The sequence below is a fragment of the Solanum tuberosum genome, unplaced genomic scaffold (assembly GCF_000226075.1).
Source record: "Solanum tuberosum cultivar DM 1-3 516 R44 unplaced genomic scaffold, SolTub_3.0 scf00038, whole genome shotgun sequence".
Classification (NCBI taxonomy): Eukaryota; Viridiplantae; Streptophyta; class Magnoliopsida; order Solanales; family Solanaceae; genus Solanum; species Solanum tuberosum.
In genome coordinates, this window is record NW_006238966.1 from 2,280,803 (window position 1) to 2,294,485 (window position 13,683).

Here is a 13,683-nt window from a genome sequence, read left to right on the forward strand (position 1 = left end):
AAGGGTGCTTAGGCCCTATTTCTCTTAGATGCAAGCATTCCTTAGAAAAATTAAGTTTGATGGATTTAAAACCAAAAGGCACTAAAGCTCACCAGTTGTGGAACTGGCGTCCCACAGAAACCAACATGTGTCTCATTGGCAAAATGTTGACTTGGATGGAGCAATACTACCTCGGTATCGGCATATAATTAGTGATGTACTATGACTAATTGACGTTTGTCGATCCCAACATAGATGCTCTTGGTTAGAACTTAAGGTTGATGCGAGGAGGCGATTGGCACTTTGATTTCTTTGATCGGTGTTTCGCCAGTGCATGTCCTGAGGATGGAAGTTAAAGGGTAAAAATGCAATTTTGTAAAAGAGTGCTTTCCTTGAATGTTCCAAGAATAGAGTAGGGATTTGTGCAATTACATACCATTATCGTCTTCACCATTAGGGTAAGACGTATGATCTGTAGAGTGAAAAAATACAATAATTATAGAGAAAAATTGTGAAGAACTTTGTAGCTTGTAAAGGAAGAAATCTTGGATTCGTGTCAATCTAAGCTCGGAATTCAAGTTTTTCTTATCAAATTATCTTGGAATGGAAATTTCCTTTATAGGTATTTTCTCTAATCTTTTATGAGTAGCTAGACCATTATATAAGGTGATGTGCTAGATGGACCTGAATGGTATTGATTAATGGCTATAATATTGACTGTAATAGATGGATCTAGTATTGTCTAAAAGTTTTAATCAAAAATCAGTGGTTGCAAATATTGGTTGAGCTTTGTAGCACCATTTTGACTTGGAAAAGCTTAATGGAGTTGGTAAGAATTAATAGTGGGAACTTGATGAAATTACTCTACGAATTTGAGACAGGGAAAGGATAATCTGAGTTGTTTCACATTTAATAATATTAGCTAGGAATAGTCTATCTACTCATGCAGTGTTTGATGTTTTGTTTGAAAGGATCTTGGAGTTCGGAAGAATCAAAGGGACATATTCTTGATAGTTTGGGAGAATATTGTAGTGTAGCCTAGACAAAATTCTATCAATGTATCAATTGATGTTGTTTAGTTAATCTTTGCCTATACGAGTTGAAATTCTAATTGGTATGCATACACCCTTAGTCCTTTCAAACTTATTTAAATCTTATTCGTGTTGATTCCCTATTTTGTTGCTTAAACTTGATGACATTTTAGTAGTTAGAAAAAAAATACCATTTTCTTATATACATGTTTGTTGAGAACTCAATTTTCTAGCATATTTGAGTAGTAAAATCAATAGAAGAAGAGTCTCATATGCCAATCTTGTGGTTCGACCCCGACCTCATAAGTTGGGTAGTTGTACTGCATTGCCTATGCCCTGAAATATGGGACATAGTTTACCGTTTATCATTCACGTGTCCCTTTCATTGGATATCACTTTCATTATGTTAGTTTAGAAGGTTACCTCATATAACTCTTACTTGTTCCATTATACATTTTATGTGTCCTTACTAACAGTGTGCACTTGTCCTTAATTTGAATCTGCCCACATGCCTCATTAGTTTCCATGTTCATGTACCCTCTCACTTGATATTGTCTACTAAGTATTTAAATATTGTATATGTAACACCCTGGAAACTAGTAGGCTAAACTAGAGTTTAATATGAGGGTTAGAGTCGTCAATGTAACTCCTCATACTTAAAAATAAAGGGTTTCGTGTTAGAATGTCAAGGTATGACCCCCAAGGACCAACCATGGGTCCTTGAGGAGGGACCCTAGATACTGCCTGGGCAGTGACCAACGGAGGGAACCCACACGTCGTGGGTCATATCACACCCCTGGGTGAGGGGTCGTGGGTTAAGACCTTGAGACCAGGTCTCTAAACCCAGACCATGGTTCACCAGCATCGGCCGTGGGTCAAACCACGGTCCGTCAGTGGTGGGTCGTGGATGACGCATGGAACTGCTTTTTGGCAGTTAAGTTAAAGGGTACTTTGGGGTTTTCTGGTTTTAATTAATATTAAGTAACGTCGTTTTATTCTAAATTAGACTAACTATATAATGATTTTATACCTCTAAATTAACTCATCTTCCTCATCATTCAAAAATCCCAAATCAAAACCAACTCTTCACCAAAAATTCTCTCTCTAGAACTTCAAAGATGAAGAAGAAAGAAGTTGGAGCTAGGGTTGAAGGAGCAAGCTTTTCTTCTAAAATTCATTGGATTTCATTGTTAAGGTATGGTAGCTCTTCATCCATGGAGCCCCTTCAAAACCCCAATTTCAAAGAAAGAAATTCCCCAAAAGCTAGAGTTTGACTCCAAGTCATGGATTCCATTCAAAAACGATTCTAATGTTTCAATTACTTTATATTATGATTTAATTGATGATTTATTATAGTTATTATGTTGAAATTCCCAAGAATCCATGAAATTCCCTTATTTCCCAAATATGATCTTGAGATGTGGGTGAATTGATGAAAGAAGGATCTTATAAGATTATGGTTGTAGTAATTGAGCTATTTGAACTATGTTATTATACATGTCTAATGTAGTAATTCTAGATGTGTTGATGGAATATGATCTTTGATCCTTGAAGGGAAAGTATGATAATTATGCATGATTATGAGATTTATGTATATGCTTTAAGAACACTTTGAGAGTAAAGTGATTATGATAATGATCTAGTTGTTGTGTTGTTGAAAGGTTATCCTCATATACACACCTATGCATGAATATGATATGATGTGAAAGGTTTTCTCACAATATGATTATTCTAAGGTTGAAAAGCTATTCTCACCTATTGAATCTATGAGTTATAGTATGAATTATGTTGGATTGAGTGTCAAGACATTCTTCCATGATTATGAACTTAAGTCAAGACTTAATATGTAATATGTGGGAATTAATGCTTAGCATCGAGTGGATATGAATATGAGATGGAAGCTTTTTACACTAGTTGAGTCTGGCTTTCCAAATGGGTTCCTTCTACCTTAGTTGAGTCCGGGTTCCCAAAGTATGTATCTCATGAGATGGAAACCTTCTACCTTAGTTGAGTCTGGTTCTAGTAGAAATCTCCGTATCCCATAAACTATGTTCCCTCATAGGTTATTTAGCTAGTGGATCCACCTAAGCTAAGAGTATGGTTCTACCTTAGGCAAGTAGGATAACCCCTTTTCGGTGTGGGGTAGACACCGAATTCCATGTTAAGCTCACATGGTCTATGTCAATTTGGGGTTATTCCCACTATGTTAGTATGGACAAGAATATGAATAATGAACTGTAGTTACTCAAGAAGCTTTACTTAGTATGGGTGAGATTATGGGGTATGATTCATGCATTGCACAAGTATGCTTTGAGGGTATTTATGATATGTTCCTCTTATGATATGATTATCAATGTAATGAATACGCTTATGACTTATGATTTTCAACTATCTTCCGAATGATTCTTAACTTAGTAAATTGCATGCATTCAACTAAAATGTCCCTTTTAGCATGTTTTCAAGGTTTTATGCATGGCTGTGATACTTGGTGCACTTCTGTACTAACACATGATTTTCCTACATTTTCCCCAAGTTTAGAGTTTGGTTCTCAAGGTGGTCATCATTGTGGCTAAAGCTTGGATTTGCTTATTCTCCTAGCTTGTTGGTGAGTCATCATGATTCGAGGATGGATGTTATCTTTGTAGTTCTTTTCTTTTATTTCCTTTTCAGACTATGTTGTATGGGATGTGACCCTATTTGATTCAAGTATTGTAATAGATGGCTATATTGAGACAAGTCTAGACTTCGACTTTCCTTTATGAAAATTTTGGACTTTAAATGTGTTTTTACTCTTATTGTTCTAATGCTTTATGATATTATATGCTAAGTGGCTTACATGGTGCCTTTCGGGGTTCTATGTGCCTTGTTACATCTAGGGGGTACCCCTAGGTTGTCACAGTATCACTTTATAGAGAGAGTCCCTACCTACTTGTTTGACGAGTTATATGTCTTCACTTGATATACACATATTCTTCCATTTGAAATGTATAAATGTTCATTGTGCCATTTAAGCCCCTAAGTAATAAATTGATGTTACATTTTCTCCTTATGTTATCGCTACTGCCTTAAGTGCATATTAACATGTCTTATACTACTAGTTAATAGTTCCAAAGCTCAATAGTAATTATGAACACCAAGAGAACAATATCAAAGTTTAAAGTAACTAGGTGAAGAAATCTAAATAATTATAGGCGACAACTCTGGGGAAAAAGTCTAAAAAGGGCCAGTCTGAATCTATGTATTTATGGGTGGCAGCCCAGCAACAAAAACCTATCATTGGTAGATCCCAATTTGTATATCTATGAGGATAGTATCCTAGGGTTTAAAATATCTATCATAGGTCATCTGTCTCACCTAATGATCAGTTGATCATTTGTATCACATGTTTTACAAAGATTATAAAAGAAAGAGTAATGAAAACAATGTAATATATTGCATATACTCATTTGCTTATATGTTATAGTTCACCTTCCCATGTGTCATAACTTACTTGCACATGTTTTATAGATCACTTGCTCAAGTGTTACATGTCTTCATAGCTCACTCGCTCATCTATCAATGTTATTATAACTCACATATCCATTTATTAAATGCCCTTTTGTGCCATTTTATTGTATGTTATATACTTAATGTGGCTTATTGGTTCATCAACTATTTTCTCCTTTGTGCTTACTTGCTTAGTGATAAATGTGTTAGAATAAAGTATCATGATGAAATAGATATAATCCTGAAAAGGGGATTTAATTATGGGTCTCATTTTATGTGGATTCATGTAGTTTAGACATGTGTATTTGTGTTATCTCTCAGACAAGAAGAGGTAATTAAGCTTAAATGATCATAAATTGTTATAATAGATCCATACTTTGTTTATATATTCCAAATGCTTCTAGACTAATATGTTTCATGTGTTCTCTTATATTAGTTTCAGTATTTATCATACTATTCAGTCTGCCTTACATACCAGTACACTTCCATTTGTACTCACATCCCTTTTATTATATCAGGGGGGAAACACTCACACTGCATGTACATACACTCAGTATGGCAAGTTGCTTGGCAGGCATCCCTCTCAGTTTTTAAATTATGGTCAGTGAGTCCTAATTCCATTCGGGGTATTCTCTTGTTAATAGGATTTACATATATAATTTAAGGTACGTTCAGGCCTTGTCTTGACACTTATATGCATCATGTCATACATTAGAGGCTTCATTTACTATGTCCAAGTCAAATTTATATATTTAGAGTTATGTCACATGTACTGCCCTATGGGTCCCCTGAAGACAGCATTTGTAGTAATGGCTTTCATTTGTATGAAGAAAAAAATTAGCTTCTCATGCTAATTGATGATCAAGGCATTATTTAATATCATTTGCTTATGTCTCTTGTATGTATGTTCAAGTAAAGTGGATCGCTCGCTCATGTGGTACCAAAGTTAAGGCACTGAGCGTCGGTCCACCTCACCTAGGCTTAGGGCATGAAAAATACCTTGTACTCTTATTTTGTTGAGTGTAAAATGCATTCCAAAGGCTCTATCAAGACCTAATTTCTAGTGTGTACCAACAGTTCCTTATCCTAGGGAGAGCACTCCATTTTTAAACTCTTATGAATCATCATAGTGGTCTTTTTCCATCTTCCGAACAATGAGACAATCTTATCATTTATTTAGTGTTTGGATACTTCCGTTAGACATGGTTTGTTTAAAATTAATTATGTGATGACTTTTAGGCCTTTGGAATTTTATTCGATAGTTGATTTATTTCCGCAGTAATTTAATTGTTTATGTTTCAGAATATTATAAAGTTACTTGAATTTAATTATGTTTTCTTGAATGGTTAATGGATTTTTATTAAGACTTGGGTTTGATGGTTCTCCCATTTGATGGTTAGTGTGGGTGCCACTCATGACTATTTGGGTCATTACAAGGCTGGTATTAAAGCCCTAGGTTCGTTGATCTCATCGTACAAGAACATGTCTAGTAAAGTCTTGCAAAATGGTACAAACACATTTGTACTTTTCTTCAAGAGGCAATAGGGTACTAGGAAACTTCTATTTCTTCTTTTCTTCATGTTAGTAGCTTGGTTCCAATTGGCATCAAGTTATCCAAATCAGTATCTAACTCATTAATTCTTGTCTCCTAGATGGTAAGAAGACATGTAGGAAAAGCAAGAGTTGAGGTACCCATATCGACTGTTGGGGCTATGGTTTGCAAAAGAGGATGAAGGCTTGCTCCCGTGAGCTAAGATAACTTCTGAGATGACTAGTTGAAAGTTGAAATCTCCTCCCCCTTATAAGGATGCTCCCGAGATGGTAGAGGAGGATGCAACACATGTGAAAAATGAGGCAACACAGATTCAGGGTGGTGCTCCTCTAATTTAGATTTCTTTAGATATGCTGCAACAGTTTTTGTGTTTATTCAATTGGTTCGCCGGTACCAGGCCTACCCTTGTAACTTTCGTAGTTCATCATGTGAGGGTGAAAAATGCTGATGTCGTGTCTCCTAGGATGAATTAGGCATTAAAACGGGTGTTTTCTTGTAATGACCGGAGATAAGAATGACTTGTTTCATAAACTTGTTTAGACAAAGCCTCTTACCTTCTCGGGTCTTGAATCTGAAGGTGCCTACACATTTTCGACTACCATGAGAGACTTCACCAGATAGGAGTAGTACAGAGATACGGGTTTGAGTTTATAACTTTTCAGATTTAGGAAAATTTCATCATGTGGTGGAGGGCGTATGTACAGTGTAGGGCTATTGAATACCCTCCACTATCATGGACTCAATTTTCTGTGATTTTCCTTGAGAATTATGTCCCTATTCTGACGGACAAGAAGAGAGATGAATTTACTAGTATCGAGTAAAGCAATTCATTCGGTGTAACCTATGATGCTAGATTTCACTCATTGTCTAGTTATTCCTTACAACAGCTTTATATAGAGAAGGAATGGATTTGCGGCTTCATCAAGGGTTTGAATAATAGTCTTCAAAATTATGCATTATAGATGTTTCCCTTGGTAGGTCTTTTCAGGAGGTGAATATCTTGTGAAGAGTGTTGAGGGTTTTAAGAAAGAAATTCCTTGGAACAAGCCCTAAAGAGTGTGAAACTGCAGCAAATCTTATTCAAAGGATATAAGTTCGCAGGGATATTTATGTACCCTATTATGTTTGTAGTGGAGATTTTTATTGGAGGTCTATTAAGTACTAGTTAACCTACTTTTGGTTGTGGTGGTTGATTAATAATGTTTCAAAGACACTTCACCAATACTAAGCGTTAACGATCGTTAGTTAGTACTATAACCCAACTAAGTGAGTTGGGGTCGAATCCCAAAGGGAGTGGCACGTATTTGAGAATCAATAGACAAGCATTAATATGTTCAAGTCAATCATAGGTAAACACATTTACGGATAAAAGCATGGTTCAAGTTTGGGGTGACACAAGTGTCAAATAACAGGGGGGTTTTGATTTCAACTATCAGCAACAACAACAAATAACACGAAAATAACAAGTATAGAGACGGGTTCTTGGGATGTGATTGGATTATGGGCTAAGGTAGACAAATGGGTGATTGCAATCAATAGTGAATAGTTGTAAATCAGTGAATAAGCTGGACTTTAGTGGGGATAAACTTTCTCTCGAATAATTTACCCTGAATCAAATTGGTTTCTCTCGAACACCGATAAGCAACAAGTAAGATTAGCCTACGCTTTAGTCTATTCACTCTCTCGAGCTGAATGTGTTCTCGAGCTGAACCCATGATAAACCAATACCCACAGAGCATCAAATCATTAATCTTGGTTTTAAAACCTCTCTCTCGAGCAAGCTAAAAACATGAAGGTAGAGTTGCATTTGCCACTACAACCCTTTAGATTAAGCCACAATTATTGAATGAAATCACTTTTAAACAGCATTTACACTATCAATTAACAATACCCAGCAGCTAAATCAACCCATAATCATATAATCACACCCCAAAAATTGGGGTTTTAGCTATACATCATAAGAAGATAAAAATCGTTAGCAAATTGTGTTTCCATCAACTGGGAAAGATTAATTTCGTCTTTACAGAGGTCTAAGATGAAGAATCTTCAACACCCACTTCCAATTTCTCAGAAATAGAAATCTTCAAAGCTAAGGAAATATTGTCTCCAAACTCGTCTAAGCTATCTACTCAAAAATTGATAATTATGATTCTATATTAAAAACTAGTTACTAAACTAAGAATTTAAAAATGTATTTATAGTCGCCAAAAATGTGATGCGAAGGTCCATTCGGTGAAATAAGTCGGATCACCGATCCACTCGGCGATCCGCCCTTTGGTCAAATCCATCGCCTTTTTGCTTTGGCCTTCAGCATCTTCAAGTTCAGTAACTTTGGGCGATATAGTACTGCATCGCGAACCCGTTCGGTGACTCGCCGACTACTCCTTTCTACCGCCGACTTGATTTTCTCCTTCCGGGCTTGGTACACTGGAACTTTAGGCGAGATCATGGCCATTCGGCGACTCGCCCAATGGGTTAGGCGTATCATCAGGCCTTCTTTTCTTCGTTCTTTCAGTTGCCTTGTTCCTTTTTGCTCATTAGTGTCCATGATTTGTTCCTCAATCTAAATACCTGAAAATCAAGGATTTACATCATTTATTGGCACAAAATATGCATTTGAGGACACTAAATCTATTAAAATAAAGCCCTAAATGAGTCTAAATCGTGGACTCATCAGTGGTTATCTAAGTCCATCCGCACTAGCTCAATAACCCTTCATGGACTATATATTTTATGAGTATGATGAGGTGGGACATGATCATATGTATAATTTTTTTAGTTTAGAAAAGAGTCGCCACTTATTTTTCAAGAAAACTTAGAGGATTCAAAAGATTTAAAAAAGAAAAAAATCAATTGAAATACCAAAGGGGGGTATGGGGTTCAAATTTAAACTTCAGGAAGGGTTTTAAGACATTTGAAGTTCCCGCTAACACGCGGTTGTCTAACGATTTAAAATATTTGGCTAAGACTTAAAGAAAATAGGCATGCATGATTACTTAAGGAAATAATTAGTTTAAATTTTGAAAAGAATACATTTTCTCTTAAATATGACTAAATAGAGAAAGCTCCAAATATTTTAGAAATCGAATAAAAAGAGACAAGTATTTACTTACTAAAAAAAGGTTTTAAGAATAACTTAAACGAGAATGACTCATCTTTGTGGAATTTGAATTAAGTTAAACTTTAAGATTTATTATTAAATAAGCAAGTAATAATTAAACAAATTAATAAATACAATAAACAGAGAGAAGTATTTGGCCCAAGTCTGGTTTCTGTACTTTTGGACTAGTACTTGGGATTGATTTCTGATTTTGGGGGATTTTAGCCCAATTTTTCTGTCCTAAAACTAGCTATAGGGCTGCCAAAATCGATGGATTTTTGTCCCATTTATCTCAAAACTAAAATGCTGGAATTTCTTTTGGGGTATTGACCCATTTTTGTTGATGTATACCATGTATAAGAATTTTTTAGATCACTGTATATTTCACGTATATTTTGTATTACGTTGTATACAGCATGCATACTTTATTCTTTTTGACACTCGAACGCCTACATTAAACTTCCGAAATTGTTCATTGATTCCTTTGACTCGGACTTGGCACCAAAGGAGGTGATTTGGAAAGATATTTAGGTTTTACCAACTCGAGATGCAAATGGTGAAGAAGTCCAGTGGACTTTAATTTGAACCAGTTCATACACAGAAAGAATAAAACAAGATAAAGGCCATATTTTCAAGCTAGTATAAATAAACTAACACAAATAAAAGGAAATAAAGCAAGATAAGCATATTATTAGTTCACACTAGTAGACGTTATTCATGCATGACAAAGAAATACATGTAATACTTAAAGTATTTCATTTAAATCTAATCTATCCTCACATGGCATAATAGAAAACTAAATGATAGCAAAAAATAGACAATTGGACTACCATCGATCAAGTGTAATGAGGATTTATGCATAACTATTTAGACAACGATAAATAAATGATAAAGATATCGTTATCAATGAAAACAAAGCAAACAATTGAAATTGTCCTCTATCTAATAATATCACTGGAACAATTAAAATTAGCAAGAGCAAATAAGAATATTCCTCTAGTTTATCAAATAAATGAATAGGTTCATTATATGGTAAGAAGTCATTTCACAATGAAAGGAGAAACAACAAACACCTATTTCATGATTCCGACAATAATACTCGTTTATAATATACCAGAAACTTCATAAACTAGGCTAGAGTTAGAAACAAGATGATTACTGGAACAGTTACCATATCTAAAATAAAAAGTAAATAATAAAAAACAACAAAATTTACATGACGACATCAAGAATAACAAGTTTAAGATGAGGAAATCAAATGGATGTAGGTTGACTGAAATAAACGCGACAGAGGAACCCAAAACTTAAATAAGAAACAGAAAAACATGGTACAGAGCAACACAGTAGCTATAGACTTGAATATTTTATAAATAAATAACAAAGAAGAGAAGAGGAAAATAAATTTTGGCCTTTCACTTCGTACTAATATACCAAATAGACCAGATTACTATCAGTACGACTAAATAAACAACAACTCCAACCGAGTTTACTCATGTTGTAATGGAAAGCAAAACACAAACATTTATATGAGCCTATGTAACCTAAAGCTCTGATTCATACATTTAATTTAATCATAAAAATTTGATAACACGATGTTGAACACTGATTAGGAATGTCGATTCATAGTGACCACGCGAGTGGAAAAGTTTGAAACTCAGCAAGATGCTGCTAGGAAGACCAGAATAGTAACAATTTTTAGGTTACGAAATTAGTTTTGAAATACACTTTCAACATCCACACATATATGTTCCAGTCACATTCATAAATAAAATATTGAAAAAATGAAAAATCAATTTTTTTTATGACTAGAAACAAACAGTCAACTAAACAAAACCAGCAAAGTTGACACGAGAAAGGAAGATTTAAAGAAAGGGGAAATTGTATACCTTTTTCGGAGAAGCTAACCAAGACGAGCGAGAAGAGAGCTTTCCTAGACCAAAAATGAGCTCTGATGAATTCGAAGAAGTGAATGAGAAATCAAATCCAAAATTGAACACTAAGCTCCTATTGTTTAGAGTCTATTCCCTATGTATTTCATATATCACTAGACAAGCATGAATATGTTCAAGTTAATCATAGGTAAAAACATTTACGAATAAAAGCATGGTTCAAGTTTGGGGTGCCAAAAGTGTCAAATAACAAGGGGGTTTTGATTTCAACTATCAGCTACAACAGCAAATAGCACGAAAATAATAAGTATAGAGATGGGTTCTTGGGATGTGATTGGACTATGGGCTAAGGTAGAAAAATGGGTGATTGCAATCAATAGTGAAGAGCTGTAACTTAGTGAATAAGCTAGACTTTAGTGGGGATAAACTTTCTCTCGAACAATTTATCCCGAATCAAATTGGTTTCTCTCGAACACCAATGAGCAACAATTAAGAATAGCCTACGGTTTAGTCCATTCACTCTCTCGAGCTGAATGTGTGGAAAAGGGTTTAGGATTCACTCCCTCGAGCTGAACCCATGACAACCTAATACCCATAGACCATCAAATCAATAATCTTGGTTTTAAAACCTTTCTCTTGAGTAAGCCAAAAGCATGAAGGTAGAGTTGCATTTATAACTACAACCCTTTAGATTAAGATACAATTACTGACTGAAATCACTTTTAAATAGCATTTACACTATCAATTAACAATACCCAGCAGCTAAATCAACTCATAATCGCATAATCACACCCCAAGAATTGGGGTTTTAGCTAGACATCATAAAAAGATAAAAATCATTACCAAATTGTGTTTCCATCAACTGGGTAAGATTAATTTCATCTTTACAACGGTCTAAGATGAAGATTCTTCAACACCCACTTCCAATTTCTTAGAAATAGAAATCTTCAAAGCTAAGAAAATATTGTCTCCAAACTCAGTTCTAAGCTCTCCACTCAAAAACTGATAATTATGATTCTATATTAAAAATTATATACTAAACTAAGAATTTAAAAATGTATTTATAGTCACCAACAATGTGATACGAAGGACCATTCGGCGAAATAAGTCGGGATTGCTGATCCACTCGGCGATCCACTATTTGGTCAATTCCATCGCCTTTTTGCTTTGGCCTTCAACATCTTCAAGTTCTGTAACTTTGGGTGATATACTACTCTTTTCTACCGCCGACTTGATTTTCTCCTTCCGGGCTTGGCACACTGGAACTTTAGGTGAGACCATGGCCATTCGGCAACTCACCCAGTGGGTTAGGCGATCATCAGGCCTTCTTTTCTTCGTTCTTTCAGCTGCCTTGTTCCTTTTTGCTCATTAGTGTCCATGCTGTGTTCCTCAATCCAAATACCTTAAAATCAATGATTTACATCAGTTATTGGCACAAAATATGCATTTGAGGACACTAAATTAATTAAAATAAAGCCTTAAATGAGTCCAAATCATGGACTCATCAACACCCCCAACTTAAACTTTTGCTTGTCCTCAAGTAAAACTCAAGTTCATCAATTCAAAAATGATGTCTCAAATAGTGCTACACAAGATTCAATCATGAATGCACACAAAAAGACTCAACTTACTCATGCAAGGATCAATTGTGCACTCAATGATTCAAGTTGTGACTCACCATTATCAAAGACTCTCAAGTTCACAATACTTGCTTCAAATGCAAGTTCAAGCTCAACAAAGGTACTTAAATGCCTTCACACAAAGAATGATTCCATATTCACACACAATGGTTCAACAATTTAAAGCTCCGGAATCAAATGCAACACTCACAGTCACAAAGATGAAGACAATGCATGATTTCATCCATATGTTTGCCTTTATTTTCCAACCAACAATTGTTTCAGCTCACTCAAGATCAAAAAGGTCTTTACAAGACTTGTAACAGGGTTGAGTGCAAAGGTATGATCATTTAGGCTCAATGGTTGTAATCCTCATGAAATGTGGTGTGAACAACACTTTCTTTCCTTTTCTTCATCATTTAATTTGTGCTCACAAGTCACCCCATTATTCATCTTCCATGGATTGTTGGACACCCCATTTTCTTTGCATTTTCACTACTTTATTCCACAAATTTTTCATTCTTTTTCTTTTTCATTCCTTTCTTCTTTTTCCCTCTTTTTTTTAATTTGGAGGGGTTCCATTTTTCTCAAAACCATGGGTCAAGGAGACTTTCTTACACTTCTTGATTTACCTTCTCTTTTCACCACACCCCCAACTTAAGATTTTAGCCTAAGTTGGCTAATCACACAAACCACGCATCATGAGGATTATGGGTAATGGATCAAGAAAGGTCACAATTTCATCAAGTTTCTTCCAAGAAAAGGTTAAGGCTCAAAGGGTGTTCAAGAAGAGTTCACACACTCACAAGGTAGGCCACAAAAAGAGGTATAATGTCAAATTGTTTCACACTCTTCACAGTTGCCTAAGATCATATCAAGAGATTGCATCACTTAGTCAACCGGACCAACGACGCAAATTCTAGGTGTCATCACACATGGTTCACGGTAAGCTCATCACACAAGGCATTGACGGACCAAGTGTCAAACAAGACTCCACACTTTGCTAGTGTGCAATGTTCATCACAAG